The sequence below is a fragment of the Protopterus annectens genome, chromosome 5.part0 (genome assembly GCF_019279795.1).
Source record: "Protopterus annectens isolate FY-2018-M chromosome 5.part0, PAN1.0, whole genome shotgun sequence".
Classification (NCBI taxonomy): domain Eukaryota; kingdom Metazoa; phylum Chordata; order Ceratodontiformes; family Protopteridae; genus Protopterus; species Protopterus annectens.
In genome coordinates, this window is record NC_056735.1 from 1,154,385,966 (window position 1) to 1,154,401,600 (window position 15,635).

The 15,635-nt window shown below is 40.8% G+C and overlaps 1 protein-coding gene across 1 annotated transcript in view; it reads left to right on the plus strand.

Annotated features, from left to right (window-relative positions):
- The window catches only part of SLC9A9 (solute carrier family 9 member A9), a 3,618,317-nt gene that overhangs the window by 651,967 nt on the left and 2,950,715 nt on the right, over positions 1-15,635 (plus strand). The gene's annotated exons all lie outside the window — the stretch shown is intronic.

A 15,635-nucleotide genomic window follows, 5' to 3' on the forward strand; every position in this document is an offset into this window, starting at 1 on the left:
TAAATAGTTTGTTTTCCCAAAGGCTTCATTCTTAAAATGACTAGCTATCAGAAGCTGGCAAATGCAAAATAGGCCAGAATTAAAGTGATCTTTGTTATTTGTCATAATTTCCCGTCACTGTGTCTGATTTAACAATCTTTGCAGCAGGGGCTCCTGCACTATTGTCTTTATGCCAGCAGGTGGCACTTTATGCACATTTACACTTCTGAGGTCTAGGTTTAAAAGAATTCCTTAAAAAGAGCGACTGTTTCTACTTGCAGATGTAATATGTAGCTTTTTCTAGTTTATGTAAGTGAATGCATTGATGGACAAATATATGATAGATAAGAGAGAGTGATAGAGATAGATAAATACATGGACAGATAATGTGGACACACACAGACACACAGACACACACACACACACACACACACACACACACACACACACACACACACACACACACACACATTATGCACTCTCACCATTATTTCGTAGAATATAGGCTCTGTCTTTATGTCAATGCCTGAAATGACATTCTATTTTGTCTTAGCTTTTATTATCGTATATAGTTTAATGTTTGCAACTACCTTTCCTCTTTCTGTGTATTTTTATTAAATGTCTTTTCTGCTTGTGCAGTACATATTAAAAGCATGTTGTTTCTTTTATGGCCCCAAATCCACAGTGCAGTCATAGGCATTGACATGCCATCTACACAGTAATATGTACTTTTTTAATTATTTATGTCGTGCAATGAGATTTGCCAAAATTTAGTTGTATAAAATGTCACATTTGTCGTGTTTTACAGTTATATCGCTGTTAAAAGGCTTCTTTTGGTTTGTAAGGTGTGGGGGGAGGGCAACTCTTGGGGGCAGGGGCTACATTGTGGAACTTGGCATAAAATTTCAAAAATCCTAGCTTCTTTCCTAGGAGAGTTCTTTTACATTCTACCCCTGTCTCGAAGAGAAAATATTTTCTTTTGTTTTTCCAGATGTCACATTTCTCTGGATTTTGTGATAGCCCTTTAGTTTGCAATGCAGTTTTTTTATGCAGCTCTATCAGTCATAGCCATGACCCTTCTGTTCACCTTTTTCTAGACTTTACTTACTCAGCTAGAGCGTCTTCTGTGTGGAGACATGCGTGAATGGGCGTACCTTCATTGAAGGTTGTGCGTTAGGGCTGGCAACTCGGCACGTAAAAATCTACTGCCAATCATTAGCGGACCGGAGTTCCGCTGTGGCGACCCCTAACCGGGAAAAGCCAAAAGACACAACAACAACAACTTACTGAAGTTACAACATAAACCCCACAGCATTTTAGCACAATGTCTTCCCAGCTTCCAGTACTGGATATGCCAAGACAGCCTGGATCTGATTGTCTGTCAGTAACAGATGACCAAAGTGCTACAGTGCCACTACAGACACTCAGCTGTACTGCTGAAGAGTACTGTACTGTGTGGTTCAGCTTGCCAGGAGGCTTGCAATGCTCTGTACTTTCTCATTCATAACAGCATAGCTTTGTCTGCTTTTCTCCAGCTATTTATTTGTTACTTTAACTGTTGATCATCAAGGGCGCTGGGTGTCTGAAATTTTTGGCTTGTCCCTGGAAGTCACAAGGAATCGTGACTCAAATTTTCAGGGCTTCAGAAGTCAAATGTCAAGGACCAACCCTTTCATATGGGTGAAACGTTGGCACATATACACCAGTAAATAGAAATGCAACATTTTAGTACCTCTTAGCAGGATGTGCATATTTTAAAGTTTTGCCATTTATAAAAATCTTCCACCTTCCACGGCTGACATATCGCACACTATAACTGAATTATTTACTGTAATAATTTTATAGGCTTTATTGGCTGGTCTGACTAATAATTCTCAAGTACAATTTTAATCAAGCAACATGACCTATAAAATCAGTACTGGATGGTATCTGCTCTCTTATGCAAGAAGTTGCACAGGAGATGAGGGTAACCCCCCCCCCCCTTAGTAAGAGTGAAAAGTACTACTTCCTGTTTCACTTATTCTCACCAGTCGAGCAGATACCAAAACATGCCACAAACAGGAACAACTGTCACTGGGGAACAAGGCACTCCACACAGTGCTATTCAATTTTTTTGGGTAGGAGCCTAGGAAGTGCCCAGTGGGCGAATAAGTAAGGAGCTTATTGAAACACCTGAGTGGAAGTGTGTTTTTAGACTGCCCTCTCTAGCAGTTGAACCCACATTCGGTACCTTTCCTCCTATGTTATGTAATGGTAGAGGTTACAGGGAGAGCAGTACATAGTGAGAGTCCAAGTCAGTACTAAGAATCATGTACCTGACTGAGCAAATGTATGATTTAACATCAATGTGATAACAGACTGAGCTCAGCTCACCTTTAATAAAACTAGTGTTGGTGGTGTTCTTTAAATCCGCAGTGTATTCCACCATGGGTCACACAGGAGAGGTTGTGTTTTTAGGTGGAACCCCTTTCTGTCAGTTGAGGGGAAGTAGGAAACAGACTTGTTATGTACTTCTCTGATGCATTGTTATGCTGCAAGAAGTATATATATTTATTTAGTCATTTATTTATTTATTCATTCAGAGTTTGGTGCTTAAATCTAAGAATTTCAAATAGAGCTGCATAAGGATGGTAACAGCAAAACTTCAACACTATAAATATTATTGATTGATAAGAATGTAACTACACTTAATGACAAGATTCTTTCTGGTTAAGAACATCTGAGTAGTAAGTAAGTAGCAGTTAAACCTCACTCAAAACTTTGTAGTGACTAAGAATAAAAAGTGACTTAAAATGTACACGTTGTTCCAGGTGACATATTTTTAATTGCTTTTATTGATTTTACTGTTTTCTCCCTCTCTCTCTCTTTCCCTCTTTTTCTTATTCTAGTTATTCTCTCACATTTAGCTCTTATATATGTCTTGCCTACGTAACTTGCAGAGCCCCTTTTTTTATCAAATACAAGTTTGCTGCGAATATACTCCACCTTTTGTGCATTATTGTGAAGAACTGCAGAGCTGAATCACAGCTTTGTAATAAATAACCATTGTTAGTGAGATCTTGCCAGAAAAACATAATTCAAAATTAAATCATTAAAAGTAGGATTTACGAAAGCTTGCGTGGAGTGCAAGAAGGGTGTAGGAGCTCACGCCGGCAATATGTCTGCCGTGAGAACCAGGTACAGCCGACAGGAGCGTGCACAAAAGCTGCTAAAGCTACTCTTGCACGGGCAGCGTCATGGTATGCAAATTAACTAATTTGCTGGTGAAAGCCATGCAAATGAGGTAAATTTGCGATCCAAGAAACACTAACCTGTCCGTGGAAGATTAGTGTTAGCTGCAGAAATGTACTCTGTTGGTAAAGGAGTACATTTCTGCAAATAGCTAAATGGAGCTATGACAGCTCCAAATAAAGGATGCATACAGTTGAGGAAGCATGCCAATGGCCAAATATAAGGCCATTGGCATTTTAAAATGTTTAAAAATATAAAAATGTAACTATTGTTTTTCCCCAATCTCCAATGTTTAAGTATAGCACAGCACCGCGCAAATGTGCGGCGCTTATAAAAACAGAAAATAATTTTAAAAAAGCCAGAAATAGGCATTTTCAATAAAAATCACAAAGATGAACGGAACAGACTGTTGAATATATCCAAATGAACCAGGAATCCAGGACACCAGTTAGAAAATGTAAAAGAAAGAATCCATTTATTTTGACCAACAGTTTTAGCGCTTTCATCTCATTGTAGAGACTTCATCAGAAACAATTAACCACATTTAATTGTACTTTATATAACCCTTCAATCAATGACATCACACAATTAATTAAGGATTTAAACAAACATCAACCTAAAAATGTGTATCAAACCAAAAATAAATATGTTTGATACATAATGCCTGTTGTATTTTATACAAAAACAGTTTAATAAATACTGGCACAAAAGGTTTAATTTAAAACATATTAATTGATCTAAAAACTTTGTAAAAATTCATTATTAAATACTAATATTGATGAATAAATATATATATAAAAATATTGTATATAAATATATAAACTTATTCATTTAACATTTCTGAAAATTCTGGTATTAAATGAGAAGAAAATATATATTATTATGTATATATATATATATATATATATATATATATATAAACATGTAACTATGAATAATTCAAATATTGTTGGCCCTTTCTATAAGTAATGGTGTTAATGACACTGTTTCATTAAGTCCTGGGGGAAACATGGAAGCCAATCTAAACTGCCATTGACTCTCCTTCTTTTTTAGTAGGTTTTTCCTATCCCCACCTCTGATGTCTATTTTAACAGTGTCTAGAATACCAAAAACAAATTTTTTAAATTCTAAACAAGATGTACTATGCTTGTATAGAGAATTGGTGTTCTTGTGGTTCTTGATATCATTTAGGTGTTCATATATCCTGTTTTTAAATAGTCTTTCAGTCTTACCTACATAAAAATATTTACAAGTACAACATAGAGCCAGATAGACCACTCCCCTGGTATTGCAATTGCCATCTTGCAAATATACCTTACTTTTTAACAAATCTGGGTGCATTACCCAGCTTCTTATATAGACCATCATTTGCTCTAAAAATATTCCAGTTTCTTTGGAAAATGTTTTTAATAGCAGGGGTTCTTTTGTTATATGTTAAAACACAAGTAGTATTGAAATCATGGGTGTTCTCCCTACCGACTGTAGTGTTTTCAGAAGAACCTAATAGGGGAATATATTTTTGACCCCATTGTTGGTACACATTTTGTAAAGTAGAATTGATCAAGTCTAAAGGGTATCCCCTCTCTAAAAAATTTCTCTTAACAAAGTGAATTCTTCTTTCAGGTCTTCTAAATGCGAAGTCATCCTGGCAATTCGGATGGCTTGCCCTTTAATTATACTGACCTTTTGTGATGTGGGATGACAACTGTCAAAGTGTAAATAGGCATTGCAAAATGTTTTCTTTCTAAATATTTTTGATTTGAACTGTTTATTAGATGTATCTTTGAAGATGCAAGTATCAAGGTAATTAATGTTCATAGTATTATACTGAAAAGTAAAAGAAAGGAAGGTAGTACTACTATTAATATAGTTTATAAAATGAATAATTTCTTCTTCACGTCCCCCCCATAAAATAAAAATATCATCCAGTGGCGTTCCCATGGGTGCTACTTGTTCACCAGTGTATTCTAATTTGGTTCTATTGGGTTGGGAAACACAGTTTGTATTTGATGGTCCATTTTGGCCCCATATTAAATTATATCTCCGTTACTTGGATGATATTTTTATTTTATGGGGGGGACGTGAAGAAGAAATTATTCATTTTATAAACTATATTAATAGTAGTACTACCTTCCTTTCTTTTACTTTTCAGTATAATACTATGAACATTAATTACCTTGATACTTGCAAAATATATTCCCCTATTAGGTTCTTCTGAAAACACTACAGTCGGTAGGGAGAACACCCATGATTTCAATACTACTTGTGTTTTAACATATAACAAAAGAACCCCTGCTATTAAAAACATTTTCCAAAGAAACTGGAATATTTTTAGAGCAAATGATGGTCTATATAAGAAGCTGGGTAATGCACCCAGATTTGTTAACAAAGTGGGCTTCAATATGAAACAACTTTTGGAATATAAAAGACCTAACACTCTTCAAAATAAACAGGGTACAAAAAGATGTGGTATGTGCAATTATTGTTCTTACATTTGTGTTGAGCCTATAATTAGGCTAAACAATGTTATGAACAGTAAGGTATATTTGCAAGATGGCAATTGCAATACCAGGGGAGTGGTCTATCTGGCTCTATGTTGTACTTGTAAATATTTTTATGTAGGTAAGACTGAAAGACTATTTAAAAACAGGATATATGAACACCTAAATGATAACAAGAACCACAAGAACACGAATTCTCTATACAAGCATAGTACATCTTGTTTAGAATTTAAAAAAATTGTTTTTGGTATTCTAGACACTGTTAAAATAGACATCAGAGGTGGGGATTGGAAAAACCTACTCAAAAAGAAGGAGAGTCAATGGCAGTTTAGATTGGCTTCCATGTTTCCCCCAGGACTTAATGAAACAGTGTCATTAACACCATTACTTATAGAAAGGGCCAACAATATTTGAATTATTCATAGTTACATGTTTATATATATATATATATATATATATATATATATATATATATATATACATAATAATATATTTTTCTTCTCATTTAATACCAGAATTTTCAGAAATGTTAAATGAATAAGTTTATATATTTATATACAATATTTTTATATATATATTTATTAATCAATATTAGTATTTAATAATGAATTTTTACAAAGTTTTTAGATCAATTAATATGTTTTAAATTAAACCTTTTGTGCCAGTATTTATTAAACTGTTTTTGTATAAAATACAACAGGCATTATGTATCAAACATATTTATTTTTGGTTTGATACACATTTTTAGGTTGATGTTTGTTTAAATCCTTAATTAATTGTGTGATGTCATTGATTGAAGGGTTATATAAAGTACAATTAAATGTGGTTAATTGTTTCTGATGAAGTCTCTACAATGAGATGAAAGCGCTAAAACTGTTGGTCAAAATAAATGGATTCTTTCTTTTACATTTTCTAACTGGTGTCCTGGATTCCTGGTTCATTTGGATATTTTCAATAAAAAGCTTATTCTGCCATGCAGGTGAATGGCAGGCTGAAGACAACATGGCCACTGAGTAGTGGTTGCTAAGGGGGGAAGCTAGGTGTGAGAGATGTAACCATGAATTACTAGGCAGTCCTATGCAAATGAGGATAAGAATAGTGAATCACAATTTTCCCCAGCATGTGAGGCATGTCCCAAGAGTGTAAGAGTAGGAGTAGGTGAGTAGAAGAGGAGAATATAGATGATATCATGAGGGGTTTTGTCAGACAGGCTGTAAGCTAGTTGGAGCACAGTGGCTTGTGTTTGCCCTGAGTTGCTCAGGATTGCAAGAGGCATGCCTACAGTTGTCCTATTTTAAAACATCAAACCCAAGGTGCGCACTGTTAAAAGATAGGAAACTCCTTGCAAACATGCACACAGCATGTGCGCGCGTTTGCGCGGCGCTTCCCCCTGGGCGGAAACAGAAAGGCAAAAGAACAGAAAAGAAGTAGTAGGAAGTTAACCAAGGAGAACTAGCAGAGCTGCCAGGTGAAATATATCAGAATCAGCCAATTACACAGGCAGCAGACTAGCCCAGCTCAGCCCAGCACTTTAAACTCTGCAAACACCATTCCCCCCCTGTTTTTTCTCAAGAACTCTGCAACACTGCAGTAAACAAGGAGGGAAAGCTTAAAAAGCTTAAGTCAGACAAAATGTTAGGGGCTGCGCTTGCTATCATAAACCAACATGTGGAAGGTGCTGAGGGTGGTGATGTTGTGAATGCTGCTGAGCAACCCACAGTGAGGAGACGGAGAAGAGTGTACAGACCCAGGGTAACCTACCAGGGGCTACATGAGCTGGAGATAGTGGAGCGCTATATGGTGGACAGAAACCTCCTACAGTAAATTGTTGAGCTTTGCCAGTCACGCCTCACACACAGAACCAACAGAGGGGAACCCATCCCAGTGGATACCAAGGTATGTGTAGGCCTAAGAATACTAGTTACAGGTACCTTCCAAAGACCAACTGGTGATATGATGGGGATTTAACAGGCATCAGCATCCAGGGTACTCCACCAGTTCCTGGATGCCATGTCAGCACATGTCGGTGACCACGTATATTTCCCCAATTCCCGTGAGGCATTGGCCAGCAATATGCTTCTTTTCCACCAAATAGCAGAATACCCTGAGGTAGTGGGTGCAATAGACTGCACGCACATACACGATGCCCAGGGCATAATAATGAATGTGTGTGTGCTGGATGCCCTAGAAGCTATCACGATTCACACATTTGGCATCTGACCCAGCTGTACCAGAGATTTGCCAATGGGGACATCCCTGAGGGTCACCTAGTGGGGGATGCTGGATATGCACTGGAGCCGTGGCTGATGACACCCATCAGAAATGCACACACACCAGAACAAGAACTCCATAATGAAGCACACGCACAATCAAGAAACATAATTGAGCATGTGTTTGGGATGCTTACGTCACGGTTCTGGTGCCTGGACACATCTGGTGAAGCCTTGCAGTACTCACCAACTACATGTACCCAAATTGTTATGGTATGTGCCATGCTACACAGTATGATCATGCAGAAACAGCTGCAGCAGGAACAGCATGGGGCAGGGCCAAACAGCCCCCCACCATTGCCAAGGCCTGCACAGGCACAGCATGACTCAGAGGAGGAACAACCTGAGCCTGCCCCAGTAGGCAGAAGGAGGTGTGCCCAGTATGCCCTGGCCTTAGCAAAGAGGCAATGCATAGCACATACACTGACTCAGTAGGAACCCTGGAAATGACTCCTCTCTCTGACTCGCACATACAGTAAAAGGGATGCCTAACTTGACACTACCTGTTTTCAAACATGTATAGGGAATGTACTATGTGCATCCGACATAGGCAGTCCTACAGCACCACCTGAGGCATGAGTGCCCTATTTTAAGCAATATAAAGCACTGCTAAATACATTTTACCAGTACTGAGAATATTTAAATACAATTGCGTGTAGCTGTGCACCACACTAACCAGCGCAACGTCGGGCAAAGTCGAGCAAAGTCGGGTAAACATGCTCACACCTGCTTTACTGTTCCTTAACCAGTCAGGTCTGCCCAGCAGGAAAATAAAAAGCAGTGACAGGGCTCAAACTCAGGATACTGTGCACTATAGTCACAGTACTGAACCACTAAGCCATGACAGCATTTCACTGGCACAGACACAACTTAAGTCACTCGCACATACCAGTTGGGGGGGGGTCACATACCTAACAGTCACAACCAGCAGGACAATTGTAGACAAACGCAAACACAAACAAATGCTGTATCATGCCCTCTGAAGAGGCATATGAGTAACCTCCCCCCAGGCCTATGCAGACAGATAACAGCAGGCCAGGCAGTGTGATGTGGGTTGGGTAGGCTATGAAGTCACAAACTAATATGCATGTAATTGGAAGCTAAGATCTGTAGTACAGTGGTATGCCTCAAGCCAGTATGATAGGCAACAGTACAGACTGAAATGGAGTACCTGATATAGCAGTGAAGGCCTAGCAAATCTGTATAAGTGTCAGGTGTACCCCTCATCCTATGTACACCCACAGTAACAATCAGATGTGCACCCCCTGGTAGAAATGTGCAAATAATAGCTGCCACCCCCCCCCGTATGTAGAAATGTTGCTAAGTCTATGCAAATTGACTCATGGAAGCCCTGCAGGCACAGCGTGCTTCCTGTCGATGTACAACTCAAAGGTGAGCCCTGAAGTAAAAACCAACTTGAATTTTCACACACATATATAGTATATATATGCCCATAGTGGGCCTGCTCACACACTTAAACAAATTTAGAAAATGTCAGTCAACAACATACTGAAAGGTCATACTGGGCATGCTCACACACTTAAACAAACAAAGCAAATGTCAGTCAGCAACATACTGAAAGGTCATACTGGGCATGCTCACACACTTAGGCCATGTCTGAGTACAGCAGTGGGCCACACATATCTGGCAGTTGCAGTTCTTACTCCAGACACATGTCACTATTCACCAATCCTGCCTTGCGCACACAGTGATATGAAAACAGACCCATATAATATATTGGACCCCTGTCATAATCAAACTATGTAATACAAGTACTTAAGTTGTTCAAAGAAAGTGAAAATCCAAAGAAGATCAATAAATCTCCGATCAGTATCATCAAGAAACAATGAGCACTCCTAACATTATCCAAGCCATGTTCTGGCAAAAATATTGCCAAAGAGTCCATAGAGAACCATGAAGCTTTCTTTAGCTATATCATAAATATCAGTGTAAACCCATATATGTTCTGAGTCAGTGCAAAGTGTAAATGAATACATGTACATGACTGACATTGCCAACATCTTGTCAGACAGGTTCATACATATTTACCCCCCTCTCACTGACAAAAGGGCCCATTACCATACCTGGAGATTGTGAAAAGCCAGAAATCACATATACAATGGTTAAACAGCTCTATCCAAACCTAAAAACATGGTGTCTGTGGGATGACATGGTGTCCTTGGCTGTGTCATATGTGAACTCCAAAACAAACAGACCATGCACCTGAACAGTCTGTTGAGCTCACCCTCTGTACAGGATATGAAACTGTTGAATGGGTTACAGCAATGTTTGGCACACTCCACAAGTGTTGGTGCACAACAGACCATGGGATCTATTGTCTTGTAAGCCTAATAAGCCTGATCTGCAAGGCCATGGAGTCCATCATTATGGAACTCATAAACAGAGCTCTTGGGAGCCTACAAACACCCAACCCTACCCATTTTGGTTTGGTCAGTGGCAGATCATGGTCCCTAAACCTGCTAGACAATTTTCAGGGCAGTTACCCAGGACATACATCAATGAAATGAGCTCCGCACGGCCTACATAGACCTTGAAAAGCCCTTTTCCAACATCCCACACACATGTATCCACAAATTCAACAACCTGTGCAGAAACACGTATGTCATCTGATGGATTGCCAACTGGGGCACAGAGAGATCCCACAAGGTAAGAATGGTGGTTCCCCTGTTGGACTGTAAGCTGGTAACAACTGCTGTCCCCCATGGCTCAGTCCTGGAGCCCCTCCTGTCTGGTGTATACTTTTCAGAAATACAGTCAAACACACGAGGGCTATGGTTAGCAAAGTTTGTGGATGACTGCAAAAAGGTTGTCATAATCGATGTTTGGGACAACAGAGACATCCTTAAAAAGGGTCTCAGTCAGACAGATGTGGTGTCAAAATGATGGCTTTGAGCTACAGTCATACAAATACCACATCGGTGCCAACACCCTAAATATGGAGGTAATAATAAGGGATCTATGGACACATGTGGATAGTCATCTCTACTTTCAGAAACACATTCACAAAGTGGTTAGAAAATCATGCTATGTGTTCCCACAAATTGCCAACGTCTTTGCATGTAGTTCAAAGGAGGTTCCCTCTACCCATCAGTCATCAGACCCATCAGAGAGTACCACGACACACTTGCGATGAATCTGACTAGGCACCTTCAGCAGCTGGAAAGACCACTGAAGTACCTCAACAAGAGGATTACTGGCCTCAAACAGTTGCTCCATGCAACAAGACTGACGTAACTCAGTCTGTACTCTGTTGCATACTGTCTACTCAGGCGATCTCTGCCCAACAGACAGGTCCATGTCCAATGCAGAACTGATGTACATGCTCTATCTGAAGTAAACCCAAGCTCACTGTGCCACATGCTCTAGGGATGTAATCATCACAACAATAAATAGAACATGTTGGAGGGATACATTACTAACTCACAGACTTCCCTTTCTTTGGAACAGGCTCCCAACCTACATTAAGCTGAGTTCCTCACTGACACTCTTCCAGAGGAGCCTTGAAGAGTGTATGTGAAACTGAACTGTCACACCATGGATCACTTCATCAGCTCTACTACACAGAGGCATAGGGAACTAACCCCATGTGTGGTGATAGCTGCACACTCTGGCCATACTAATATATGCCTTCAGGCGGATAGCCTATTACCTACCTATGTACCTATATATGTAGGGGGAACACAGTATAATAAGCCAAAGATGGATGGGCAGAGATGTGTGTAAGAGGGTGACCATGACAGGGAGCCATCCAGGACTGTCCCACCCAGCACACATCCCAGTGGCACAAAAGACATGAGGTGCACATCTCACCCACTGTACATAATAGCCACCAGTATCTGTAAGCATTACAGTGTATGTAGTGCATGTGCCTGCTGTACAACATGACTGTACAATGAAGTGCACATCTACTCTCTGTAGACATGTACCTGTCACATAGGTTCATAGGTATGTAGTAGACTATCTTCATGAAGGCATATATTAGCCTAGGCAAGTTGTGCAGTTTTCACCACCCCATTGGTTAGTCTCCTAAGCCCTAGTTCTAATAGTTAGTACCCTAAGCCCCTTTCTAGTGGGGCTGCTGATGTGATGCCTGGCGTGAATTGTCTGTTTCCCATCCACTCATCAGGGTTCCTATTGAAGAGTGTCAGCGAGGGGCTCTGTCTGATGTACATTGGGACTCTGTTCCACAGTAAGGCAAGTCTCTGCGATGGTACTCTATCCCACCAGAATGTTGTATTCATTGTTGTGATGAGGTTCATATCCCTGGAGTGTGTAGTGCAACTCAATTTTATTATCCTTAGATGGAACATGTTCAACAGTTATGCGTTGGACATGGCTCTGTATGTTAGGCAGAGTGTGCCTCTGAGTAGGCGGTACGTAACGGAGAACAGATTTAGTTTTACCAGTTGTGTTGCATTACACAACTGTTTGAGGCCAGTAATCCTCTTGGTGAGGTACCTCTGTGATCTCTCCAGCTGCTGGATATGCTTAGTCGAGTACATCCAAAATGGTGCATTGTACTCAATGATGGGTCTCGTGATTTAAGAGTAGAGGGCCACCACTACCTCTTTTGATCCTGATGCAAACCCTTTGTTGATTAGGTGGGCCACCTAGGATTCCCTAATTACTTTGGCAACATGGTTGTCAAAGGAAAGATGACTATCTACTTGTGTACCAAGATTCCTTATTGCCTTGTCAGTTTTTAGGGGGTAACACCTATGTGGTAGTTTGTGGGTACTTTGTTTTCCCCAAAGGGGATTACTATGCATTCTTTCACGTTGAGCTTGAGGCCATGATTCTGACACCACGCATCTGTCTCATAGAGTCCCTTCTGGAGAATATTTGTGTCATCCGGGGAATCTATTATGGCAAACACTTTACAGTTCCCAGCAAACTTAGTCAACCACAACCCTCCTAAGTTGGCATGTACTTCTGAAATGCGTATACCAAACAGGAGGGGCCCCAGGACTGAACCCTGGGGGAAACCAGTTGTTACTGGTTTAGAGTCTGACATGTAGCCAGCAACTCTTAATTTGTGGGATCTATCTGTGAGCCAGTTTGCAATCCATCTTGTGATGTATGGATTTATGCCCAGGTTGGTGAGTTTATCTATTATACCTGACTGGGGAATGGTGTCAAAGGCCTTAGCGAGGTATAGGTAGGTTGTGTGGAGCTCCTTTCAATCATCTGTAGCCTGGGTAACTGTCTCAAAGAAATCCACCCAGTTCAGGAGGCATGATCTGCATTTGACGAAGTCAGACTGGGTGTGCTGAACTGTGTGAAGGTTCCCAATGTCTTTATTGTTGACTTCTATTATGATTGGCTCCATTGCCTTGCAGATCAGACTCGTCAGGCTTATAGAGTGGGAATGCCAAGGGTCTTTTGTGGCCCCACCCCTGTGGAGTGGGAAGAACATTGCTGTGCAACATTCTATGGGTACACATACTGTAGAGAGGATGTAGAGAGAGAGGTGTAGGTATCCTTGATGAATATGGATACATCACCACCCTATGTGCTATGATCCAGGTTCTGATGCTGGAAGGTATGGAATAAGTAATATCCTGGTAGTGCTGGTGTGCTCTCTGGAGTCTTGAGCTAGGTTTCTGTTACTGCACAGATATCAATATTCTCCATACTGAGAAGTGCCTCGAGTATGTGCATTTGGAGGCTGAGACTTCTGGCAATGAGTAGCATTTAGCTCACTTTGTGGTTATTTGTGTTGGTTATGGGGTTTGGTTTGTCCTGAGTGACCGGTGTTCCACACCTGAAGTCAATGCCTCATTGGTCCGATCCGACCATAAGCTAATTACCCTACATATCCACAGTCTGCCCCCACCCCCCCCATTAAGGAAACCGTGTTAAAAATTTTCTCCAAATCCAGCTTCATGCTTCTTAAGACAGAAGTGGTGAACTTCATGACACCCATGCAGATGGACAATACAGTTACGACTACTGAATCCTACACAATTGCATTTTATAAGCACTTACATGAGTGCATGGATCGTGCTATCCCAAACAGAACCAAGACGCTATCCTCCAAAAAAAAGAAGCCAATCCGGTGGTCCCCTGCCATAAACAAACTGTACAACAGAAGGAAGAAACTGTTGCAAAAAAGAGTAAAATCCCATGAGTGGAGGAGCTCCCTGGTCAGCCTTAGAAAGAACCTGCGATTCCTGATAAAATCCTCCAAAGCTAGTTACGAAAACAAAATCACCACTGATTCTAAAGACAACCACAAAGCATTATATAGCTATGTCAAGACTCTCAATGGCAACACTCAGATCTGCTCTGAGTTACAGCACAATGGCACTGAATATACAGACCCAACTGATATTGCCAACATCCTGGCAGATAGGCTCAGTGCTAACTTTACCCCCCTCTCACCCATTAAAGAGCCCATCTCTATACCGGAAGAATGCAAAGTTCCTGTAATCACGGCTGCACAAGTAAAAACCACATTCTCCAAAGCCAGGAACACAGCATCCATGGGACCAGACAACATCCCAGGCTGCGTTCTACATGAACTACAGAACGAACTGGCACCACACCTAAGTACCATGTTCAATCATAGCCTCACCCCAGGCTTTGTGCCTGCTGAATGGTGCACAATGACAGTTATCCCACTACACAAGGGGGGAGCCACCATGGACCCTGGGAACTAGCACCCCATTAGCCTGATGAGCCTGGTCTGCAAGACCGTGGAACGTATCATCATGGAACTTATAAACAAAGACATCGGTAATCTCCAAACTCTAGACCCCAACCAGATCGGGTTTGTAAAAAGCAGATCATGCCTCCTAAACCTGATAGACTTCTTTAAAGCAGTCACCAAAGCCGTAGGCAAGGGTAAGGTGGTTCACACAGCCTATCTAGATCTTGCCAAGGCTTTCGACACCATCCCCCACTTTGGAATTTTAGATAAACTGACTAAACTAGGTATAAATCCCTATGTCACAAGATGGGTTGCCAACTGGCTCACTGACAGAACCCACACTGTGAAAGTAGCAGACTCCAAATCCGACTTCAGACCAGTGACAAGTGGAGTACTACATGGTTCAGTCCTGGGTCCTGTCCTGTTTGGTATCTACTTCTCTGAAGTATAGGCTAATACAGAAGGTCTTTGGCTAATGAAGTTCGCAGATTACTGCAAACTAGGAGCCATAATCGAAACTACTAATGATGTGGACATCCTACAAAAGGGCCTCACTGAGATAGATGCCTGGTGTCAAAGCCATGGCCTCAAGCTCAGTGCCAAAAAGTGCATTGTCATCTCCTTTGGTAAAAACTCTGTACCCATGAACTACAACATAGGCGGTAGTATACTTAACAGGGAAAGTGTGATAACAGACCTTGGGACACAGGTGGACACTAGTCTCTTCTTTGATAATCACATCGCCACAGTAGTCAGGAAATTCTTCTACGTGGCACACCTCATCGCAAAAGGTTTGTCATGCAGAAAAAGAGAGGTCATTGTTCCCCTCTACTCATCACTCATTAGATCCATTATAGAGTACAACACCCCTTTTGGTGTGTACCTCACAAGACATCTACAACAACTGGAAAGGCCGCAGAAATACCACACAAAGAGGATTACCGGCCTCAAACACTTGCCCTACAAAGACTGTCTCAAAAA